Here is a 10,926-nt window from a genome sequence, read left to right as displayed (position 1 = left end):
GGAAAGTATCCAACTCACTTGAGAAAGGACAAGGTCAAATGAGACACTTAGAAAACATCCATCACTCAAAGACAGTGTGGTGAGCAATCAGTTAGTTAGCACTTCCAGAGAAAACATTCTTGCAGCTATAGTAATCCCTCCTTCCATCTAATGCTGGTAAAGCCTCCTGTGGAGTTCTATGCCCAATTTTGGACACTGCCTTTCAGGAAAGATGTAGACCACTTGGAGAAGCTCCAGAAAATAACAAGAGGAAAAGACAAGTCTAAAAACTTGACATATAAGAAAACATAGAAAGAATTGGGTTGTTTTGTTTAGAAAGAGAAGAGCAAGGGAGACACATTAGCTGTCTTCAGACAAATGAAAACTCTATCTGCCAGAATTGTTGTAGCTGATCCTCTCTCAGGGCAGGGCTGGCTCCTGGACTTTCTCTCAGCTCTACCTCCTCAGTTCGGAAGGCAGGGAGTTAGCAACAAGAGGGTGACACATGTATAAACCACGCTGTTAGCAAAGACCCATGTGATGTGTATGCCCTCCTCATGCAATACAGATGTGTTTCACTGTATCTGTCCCCTCCTTCCTTCACCAGAGCTCCAGGTTGCACTCAGACATAATGTAACCCTGAAAAATTGCACAAGAAACACTGGAAAAGTCCTCTTTTCCTGGAAAAAGGGAAAACACATGCAGACCTGGAAAGCTGGTGGGTGTTACAGGCTGTAAAAGCCAAGCAACAGCAGCACATGAAAGAGGACATAAGCTCCTTCTCTCCCTCCTGCAGCCGGCGGGGGCACAGAGGGGCTTTGTGCTCAGGGCAGTCCCATAGCCCTGCTTGCACTGACTCGGCAATCTGGGTTCACTGCTGGCAGGGTGATGTCTGGGGGATTCTGGGCAGAAGCCCCTGTGACTTGGGCTGCCCCACCAACAAAATCGCCATTCACCCTGTGCACAAAGCAGATTCCCCTGTCAGAGACCTTCCCACGGTGCCCGGCAGTGCTGGGTGTGCTGCTCAGCCTCCCCACCTGCTCTGCAAGGCAATCACACCACCTCCCATTCCCACATCATAGCCCTCTCCCTCTTAGTATCCACTGTCCCCACCAGAGCTTTCTTAATGCCTGTTCATTAAATAGTTTCCCTGCAGGAAGATATTCTTCTGGCTTACATCCCAGCAATCAGACTGAGATCCTTGAAACTCTTGAAATACAACCAAAAAGTGGCAGGATATCACTGACACAATGACCTTTAAACAGCTAATTATATGATGTTTACTGGGTTTATAATCCTGTATGCTGTGTGTAGGTATTTTTTTTTAGGATTCATACATCAAAGAGGTTTTCAAAGCAGAAGAAACAACTGTTAAAAGTTATATCAAACTCCTACCAGGCAACGTCTGGTATTAATATGCTCCCAGCCCTTTAAACCTATATTTTAAGTGGAGAAGATTTATTGTCATTACCCACAATGCTTAAAGTTTCATCAGAAAATATCCAGTGAGTTCAAACCAGTTTCTCTATCTCGCTTATCACCTGAGTTATTGCTCAAATATACTTCGCTATCACATGATGTGAAGACATTTGTTTTTCTTTTAGGGAAAAAAGAAGCATCAAGCACTGACACCATCACCAGCCTAGTACAGCCACCCTGCTCTGTGCTCCATCAGCCACCTGCACCAAGGGGATGCAGAATTTGTCACAGCAAAAAGAGAGGAAATAGCCTCCAGAACAACCATTCCCCCCTTCAATGTCCATAGTGGGTCAGCAGGTTCAGAAACTTCCTGGAAAACACAAAGTCCTAGCACTGTAAATACTGCTACCCCCAACAGGAGGTTCTGGCAGGGGAATGACCGCAGAGAACACACACCCAAACCCCTCACCACCCACAGGGGGCTCTGCACCCGGTTTTTACAGTGCTGTCAAAACACACCCTCCCAGTGGCCACCGGTTTCCCTGTATGCCCTCTCCACTGACAGCCTCTCCTGCCTCCAAGGGGAGGCCACCAAGCACCTTGCCGGATCTCAAGGACATTTTTCTCTGAATTGCAGCTTCCTGGGTTGGCGTCACGCATTGAGCAACACTGCTGCTTTCAGGGGCTCACTTCCCCAGCTTCCAAACAACAAGGCAGCTCCTGAAAAGCCACATGTGACAAACACAGCAGCTGCCCACGCTGCTGAAGCTGGAGGGAGCCCCAGCTTCCAGAGTATTTCTGCACAGCCAAGCAACCAGCTTTGCTCCCAAAGTTTCACTTCCCACTCAGGACCGAACACCACTGGAGACTGACCGCAGAAGCAGAAACACTGTTCCAAGCTGGTGTAGCAGCAGCAGAGCCACTGGCAAAGCCCCAGGATGATGAGGCTACACATGCAGAGGGACAGATGATGCCCATTCCCTGGAAGGCCCACGTGAGTGCCTATGCTTGTGACCACTGCAGTCAGTGCTCATCTGTGCCCAAGATTTGGCCTACATCTGGATTTTGCCACCCTTTCCAAGTGTGATTTCCAGCACAGGTGTTTGCTTTTTTAGAGGAGTGTATCTCAAGCCTTGCAAAATACCCAATGAGTTTTTCCCTCCCAGAACATGCATTGCACCCACTTGCAGCAGAGAAAAGTGTAGGCACTTTCCCTTTGCAACTAATAGTAGCAGATGAAGTGAACGGCCTCCTGCTATTCAAGCAGGGCAGCAGCCCCGCTGCCTCCTTTCAGCAAGCCAAGGTTAAGGCTGCATGCATAGAAAAGATAGTGCTCTACCTCATCACTTCCAGATTTGCCTCCAGCTGTCAGCACTGGTATCACTGTTCCTCACTGCAGAACACAGGATGGGGAACAGCTGGGATAGTCTCTGTCTCCTGCTGAGAAGTGCATCCACTGTCGAGGCTTTGCGGAAAAATATACTGATTTCTCAGAGGTCAGCTTTAATAAGTAGGATTCCCACAAACCACGGGGAGAATTCAGCTCATGATATTTGGCATGAATAACACACTCTGTTCCCCATGCTGCTATAATTTCCATTTCAAATAACAGGAAACAAATTACCCTGTGGTATTTTTTGGAACAACCAATGAGAAAGAACATGGGACCAAAGCTTCTTGCAAGGCACAAGCCTTGACAAAGTTCCTGCATGTAAGAGAACAAATACTTCTTGGAAGTTACAAAAGTAATAAGTTATATACAAATATGAATTTTCATGGTCAGAAGAGCACCTTGCAAGGGCTGGAACCTTGTGCAGACATAGAACAAAACAGCAAAGGAGTTTTGCTGGATGAATGGGCTGGCACAGGATGTTATTAATCTCTAGAGTACACATGACTTATTACCAGGACGTGCAGCGAATCCCAGGGACAATAAGGCTCGGGAAAGGAAACCCATTTATAATCAAACCTTAGTTTGGCCTTCAATTTGTATGCCTTCATCACTGCCCCTGCCTGTCTCCCCCTCCCCCCAAGTCCTTGCCTCAAATAGTTCAAAATACAAACATGCAATATTTTGGATGTGGCACCATGGGCACAGAGTGGTAACAAGGACAGGGGATCCTTCTGACAAGTGCCTGCACTGCCCTGCCTGCCCATGTCACATGTAAGGTGCTGCTATGAAGGGGTTCAGCAACCAGCCCCTGGGCATCCACAGGGACTGCACCCACAACTGGGCCCAGCAAATGGACATCACAGCAAATGCACTTCTTGCTGCATCTCCACCAGGGGAGTAAGAACAGGAGTTGCTCTCAGTTCCCAGCAGGGATAGGCAAGCAGGGAATTTCTAAGCTCTTTTGTAACACTTACGTCCTCTACCCTGCGTGTTTAAAGATGCTCAATGGGAGAGAGAAATCAACACTCTCTGCTGTTAAAAGCCAACAAAAAAGAGGTTACTTCAGCTGAAGAAGTGACAAGTTTGTGACCTGGCCACTCCAGCAAAAGGAAAAGATTTTTAGCATGAAAAAGAGCCCCTGGCTGGCTCTATTAAGATGAGCACAGCCCCTCAAGCTGCAGGAATGGCCAGAAAACCTGGGCCCATGCAAAAAACAGCTACATGTGTATTGCTGCTCTGCCACAGCTGTGTTTTCCAGCTTCTCTGAGTGCTGTTCTCCCTCCAGCTACGGGAGGTCCCAGCTCAAGCCACAGTCCACCTTCCAGCACAGGATCCCCAGCCCAGCTGCAGAACTTGTAGCAAGTTCACACGAGCTTCCTTCTCATGTCTCCTGCAGGAGCAGGGGCATTGAAAAGGTTATTTATTAACAGCTCTGGGACAAAGGAGCAAGAAAGAAAACAAACCCATTTATAAATCAGCTAAAGAGAAAACTTGTGACTGTAATCGTCGCCTTTATAATTCCCTAAATGTGGCCTGGAGCTGCCCTGGCATCACTCCTTGTGATGCTGAATCAGCAGAATGGCCCCACTTGTGCGGTAAATAGCCCAATAAGGGCAGAACAGCCTTAAGAAAGCCTAACTTATGCCGTCCAGATTTTTCTTGGCTTCTGTTAGGATTTAGGAAGCCTGATAGTGGTCAGCTTTCTCACCACTAAATACCAAGCAGTGACTCACATTAGCATCTACCTCTGCAATCAGGACATAAGCTTTCCTCTGGGACAAGGTAGAAACAGGATAAAAAGAAAACTCATGCGAGAGCTGTCTCAAACAATACCAGTCAGTGGTAGCTGAGTCAGTGCTCAGATAGGACCACAGTAACCCTGAATACTTTGCCAGACTTTTTCCTTTGATAACATTTCTCAAGGGGAGGAAGGAGAACAAAAATAACAAAACACTGTTCTGTTTAACAGTTACCCATAGTAGAGAAAAGCTGAGCTAAAGTTTCCAACAGTTATCAGTACAAAAATCCTAATATAGACATGCTATGGATTGTTTTTTAATTTAAAACTGGCTAGGATAGGAGTCCTGTAGTGGATTGGAAGCCACATAAGAGCACAAGGGAACAAATCAAGAAGACAAGACATGCTAGAGCAACAGCATTAAAATGCTCAGTATAGCACTGATATGGGTGAAGAAGCAAAGGCCTTGAGCAGAAGTGGCAAACTTGCACTATAATTCATTAGGAGGGAGCGTAGGGAATACAGATAAATAATGTCCAAGGTATCTATGGAAACCACAATCCTACACAGGAAACAATAAAACTTGGGAAAAGACAAACATGAGAAAAATAACTCAAACCTCAGATACTCCTAAGGATAATAACACTAATTGAAAGCAGGATTTGATCTTAAAGAGATGGGAGCTCACTGAGAGATGTGAAGTATGGAACTGAGGGCTAGCAGGCTGAAGGAGAAATAAGAACTGTATGGTAACTCTGCAAAGAGAAATCTGTGGGGCTGCTCCTCAGAGCAGAAGTGGGTGTCCTAGCTTTAAAATCCGTTTGTAAACCAGCCAGACTCCCACACTGCTTTTCTTCAGCTGACTCTTAGTGGTGGGTTTCCTCCTGGGCCACAACCTGTGACACAGACACATGGGAAGGCAACTTACTTTGGGTGGAAATAGTGAAAGTAAAAGGCTGGTGAACAATTTCAGCTTTGTACTTTTGATCACTGAAAGCACCTGACAACTTTCCTTGCTCTCCTGCTTTGTTCTGTCGGATATTTTTGCCCAATAATTTTCAGCCCCCAGATCCTCCCACTGCTCAGTTTATACCTGATCACATTTTTCTACTATAGATCCTGCTAAAACAAAAACTTCTTAAACTCTACTGAGCTTATTGTAACTGAAATTAATGTAGCAACAGTGCAATACCTTCTGTAACAGGAAGATGATACATGTTTCAAAAAACAGTTTTAGTCACACTCATTTTCTCACCTGTGCCCAGGCTCTCTGGCAGGATCCTGTGTGAGATCAAGGGAGCAAGATGCCAAGTCCTCACCACATCTCTTCGGATCCCTCTTGGGCTCCTCTTCAGTGGCAAGCTACACAATTTTGAGCAGGTGTTTTGCCATCTTGATGAGCTAGTGGCTACTACAGTGTGAGTCTTCTGCCCCAAAGTCTCACTTACCTCATTCCCTGAGAGCTCCAGCAGGATGGGTGGCTGCTCAGTGCCTCCCCCCCACCCCCCCATTTTGCATACCTTTGCTCCCACGGTCAGCCTTGTTCTGAGAGAGGAGAAGATATGTGCTGCGATCTTGCTGTCATCCTTTTATTTTTGGAGCACAGCTTTTCCTCTGAGGAGTCATCTGCAAGGGGGCTTTATCAGCACCCATGCCTTCTGCTGACTGGCCATCCATGTGAGGCTTATCACAAGCCATGTGGGCTTGTCACATACACCACATTTCTCAGCATCTACCCAGTTTTACTGCAGTTGGTTGCATCCTTAGTTATCAATACAGACCATTCTTTTAACCCTTGCTTTGTTGCTTCTTCCATCTGGATGAGCTAGTGGCTACTACAGTGTGAGTCTTCTGCCCCAAAGTCTCACTTACCTCATTCCCTGAGAGCTCCAGCAGGATGGGTGGCTGCTCAGTGCCTCCCCCCCACCCCCCCATTTTGCATACCTTTGCTCCCACGGTCAGCCTTGTTCTGAGAGAGGAGAAGATATGTGCTGCGATCTTGCTGTCATCCTTTTATTTTTGGAGCACAGCTTTTCCTCTGAGGAGTCATCTGCAAGGGGGCTTTATCAGCACCCATGCCTTCTGCTGACTGGCCATCCATGTGAGGCTTATCACAAGCCATGTGGGCTTGTCACATACACCACATTTCTCAGCATCTACCCAGTTTTACTGCAGTTGGTTGCATCCTTAGTTATCAATACAGACCATTCTTTTAACCCTTGCTTTGTTGCTTCTTTTAGTCCTCTCTCACACACAAACACTTCCAGTTGTGTTTCTGTCAGTCCAGCTGTAGTATTTCTGCTTCTTTAGTTGCACACCTGGCTTATGCATGGTGTGTCAGAACCTTTGTTTCACAGGCTGTCATTGTGGCCGTGAAAAGGTATCCTTGGTTTGGTTAGGTTGTATGGGACCATAACAACAGCAAAAGAAGCATAATTTTGGGCTGTTCTGCTTGGATACAGCTGGGTCTCCTGCACAGAGCTCACAGCACAGCATGCACAATCCAGCACCAGGGACAGTCTGTTAGAAATTAGAGGATGCTGAAATCCAAGAGAGGAACAATGCAGCCTGTCCCTGGGTGTCACTACCAGACTTGCCACGAGGGATTTCAAACAGTTTATACGCAAGAATTCATTGACAATATTAGAGCTGGAGCTGCTTTCAGTCTGTCATGTGCTGAGCAGCTCCCTGTCACCATATGGGGCAAGACCATTGTCACTAGTGTGGCGCAGACCTGGTGGTGTTTCTATACCCAGGCTAGCAGGGCAAGGCTTCTGTTAAGCTCAGCTTCCCCCATAAAGCTCCTGGTGAGATAGGATAGCTGCAATTACCCCACAGCAGAGCCACAAGATTCACAAGGAGGCTTTTGTGCACACATATTTTCTCATGCTCACGTCACAGCCTTATGAGTCCACTCTGCTCCCAGCACATAGACACCAAGCAAGGCCAGGTTCACTTTTTTCCCACTATTCCCAGGCTCCCCTTGACTCTTGCACTTTCACAGCTGACTCCAGCTCTCAGCTGCCTGCCCAGAACAAATGGGGAGCTGATACCAAACAGGCAATGATGGAGGCAACCATCACACTCTTCTGTCTGTTGAACTGCAGCCTTTGCCTAATGACAAATCGTAGCACTTAACTTTGTCTCAGTGCTTTCCATCCATACACTGCCAAGCAGTTTACAGAACTCAGTATGATTAGCCCCATTTCCCCAGATGATAAAAAAGCACAAGAGAGCAGCAGAAACCCAGCCTGATGCTCTGCCCCCTGGAACAACTCATCCACTTGCCTGGGAAGCTCTTGTGAACCAGGGCTTGCAGCACACTCCCTCCCACAGAGTGTCAGAGTTCCCAGGGTCCAGCAAAAGGAGCAGCACACTTCAGCTACACCTACTCTTAAGTGCATCTTCTGTCATTTTGATATATTCTCTCATGTTCTGCCAGACTAATAGCAACTTGGAGATTATTGGTCTAATAAAGTATACACGACTCATAATATCTGATCTATGTAGTTCTGCTACAACTTTAGAAACATGAGAAAAAAAATAAATTAGAAAATAATGTCTTTCAGGTTAGGAGAAACATGCTGAAAAAGAGAAACTCAGACAGCAGAACCCCATAGGAGACATTCCCTATATTTCCTTCCAGCAGCTTGACTTCAGGGGTGGAGGTAGAAGAAACTAGCCAGTAAAGTTACAGAAGTTGTTTAGTACTTTATAAAGGCGTTAGGGACTACCTAACAGCAGTTCAGCTGTGTTATATATAATCTCTATGAAATGCTAGTAAACCTAAAGACTAACCACTAAACCACACCAGAAGTTCCTGAGATGTAGTTTTCACTATATGGCAACATAAATTGATGGTTACAGTGTCCTGAGAAGTAAACAGGCAAAAGAGACTCTCCAAGATCACTATTTACAGAAGGTCATCTATTCCCAGCGAGGCTTATGGGATCCAGTTAGCATTCTCATAGACACCAAGTGGCCACAACGCGAGAAGGTCCTTAAGTTGGTAAAGAAATTACTAGCCTCTGGAGCTGAGACACACTCTGTAACCTAAAAAGCAACTGTAAAATTACTGTCTTGAACAAGGAGTTCATAGCATGGACTGAGGTTCTTTTGTAAAACACTGTTTTTAAGATGAAGTGCAAAGGCTCAGCTTCAGAATTCACTTAATTCCTCTGTTTGCTCTCCTACAAAAAGGCACTAGTCTGTCTTTTGCCAGTTTTACTTTGCACTTGCACAAGTGCAGATTCCTTTTCTAGTTTATATATATAATTTCTTTTTTTCACCTTTTAACTAGGCTATTGTTCAGGTGGGTTAAGTTCTCTGGTCAGGCTGATAGTCACAAGCACAGTGTGGGAATGGAGCAGCGATCTGACTGTCCTTTTCATCAGGCAGGGTAGACATAGCTCAACTCAACCTCATGTCTTAAAACCACTTGCTAAACTAATCTTTAAACTTGCAACTGATTAATTTCAAAACAGGATCTTAAATCTCTCTGGCTAATGACATAATAAATCCTGAACAACACTGTGGGAACATTATTTTTTTTCTTTTCTTTATGGTTTTAATTATTTTTGTCACAACAGCATTTCTAAGTCTTGTTTACAAGAACCTGTCCACTAGCTTTAGCAGAATAAAGTTCTTTTTGGCTTCAGCTGGTTTTGTGTTTACTGGAGTCTCAGGCAAAGCAACAAACAGTAAGGTTCCTATACTATTTAAGGAAAGCAATACTGAATATATAGAAGCTGTAGATCGACGTGTTGGACACATTTAATTTAAGGCAAAATTGCAGATTTCCAGTGTGTTTCCCACAAAGGAGCTGGAGCCAGTAGCTAAGGGCTGATCTCAGCCAAGAGCAGATGTTCTCCCTGGCAAAAGCTGCCCTCTGCCATTCTAGCAAAGAGCAGGTAGGAGGATGGGATGGTTTTCAGCAGGGGAACAAATCCTACTCTGTTACCTGTCCCCACCACCAAGCTCACCTTGCTCATAAAGGAGCTCCACCTTCCTTCCTGCTGCATGCCCGCTCCCTGGACTTTGCCATGCAACATGGATGTTTCCATGCCATCAGCTGTGCTGCAGGGTCTCCAAACTTCCTCCATCCCTCACTTCCAAGTATCCCCCCACTTGGTACAGCCCAGAGAGGAGGGTGCAGAGGCTGCTGCTGCGTCCCCTGCCCCCAGCTGCAGTGTCAACATTACTGAGCGTTAGAAACCACAGCAGCTTTACCGGCAGTTCCTGCTGCTCCGCTGTCTCAGTGTCCCTCCGAGACGAGTGTGAAAGCTCTGTGAATTGACTGGGGGGTTGAAGTGGTTTCTAGACCCTGAGCTGCTGATTCACCTTCTCTGTGCAGCCCACAGAGCTCAAAGGCCAGTAATGCTTTGAGCTTTGGCTGAGAGATTGCAGACAGTTAGTGCAAAAAAAAAAAAAAAAAAAGCAAATTCTCATTCGTTTGTAAAAATTCTCTTCCCAAGGAATGATGTGGCATTCACCACACTCTATGATCAGGGCAAAGATTCTCAGGAGGATCAGAAGCAAAGGGGAGAATACAAATGGAACTAAGATCCTTTAACTTCTACTTACACAATATAAAAATGCTTGCTTAAAGGTGGGAGAGTCCAAGCCTGTAAACCATCCAGCCACCCCCTAAGGCTTACATTTTGGTCAGAAGAACTGTAGTGTACAGCTGGATGAAGGTCACAAGGGAGCATGGGACAGCATGGGTCAGACTCATGGGCACGTGTCTCCTCATACCAGAAGCTTAATCAATGCCTTCAAAGAATGTTGACTTTAAAAGGGGAATTTGAAAGGCAGTGTTAAGGCAGACAGTGAAGCGCCTTTGTAGATCCTCACGGAAAGCTCTCCCCAAGCTGGAAGGGACCAGTAAGAGCCCAAAAGGGTTCAGACAAGAACTGTAACAGGCAGAGCTATAGCATCTCTGGCATTGGTTGAGCACTGACAGTAGTGATAGCAGTGACCATTAAACAGCCTGTATCACCCTTGAATGAGAACAGCCAGTGCAGCACAAGGGACAGAGGAACAAGGAGTAAAGAACAGGCTGGGAAATTGATCTTTCCAGCCACATTTGGAGGGAGCAAATGCATGAGAGGATGTGAGCAGATGAATTTGTTCAGTGTGCACTTAGCCGACTCTGTTCCCTTCCATCTGGTCTTTCACTTTTTCCCTTAACTCATTTCTTAACTTGCACTGCTAATGCAGCACTGTTTCAGAGCACAGGGCTGGTTTTGTGTATTTCCTTGTCCAACAGTGAAGCCCCTCCCAATAACTTTAATCCTACTGACTTTTACCCTTGCCTCCTGTTCTCTCACTTGGGCTGGTGTTGGCTTTCAAGTCAGACAAGCTGAAAGTTATTGCTGAAGAAAAGAACAAGACTAGG

The sequence above is a fragment of the Chaetura pelagica genome, unplaced genomic scaffold (assembly GCF_000747805.2).
Source record: "Chaetura pelagica isolate M959 unplaced genomic scaffold, ChaPel_1.0 scaffold436, whole genome shotgun sequence".
In the NCBI taxonomy this organism is placed as follows: Eukaryota; Metazoa; Chordata; class Aves; order Apodiformes; family Apodidae; genus Chaetura; species Chaetura pelagica.
This window is presented reverse-complemented; position numbering follows the sequence as displayed.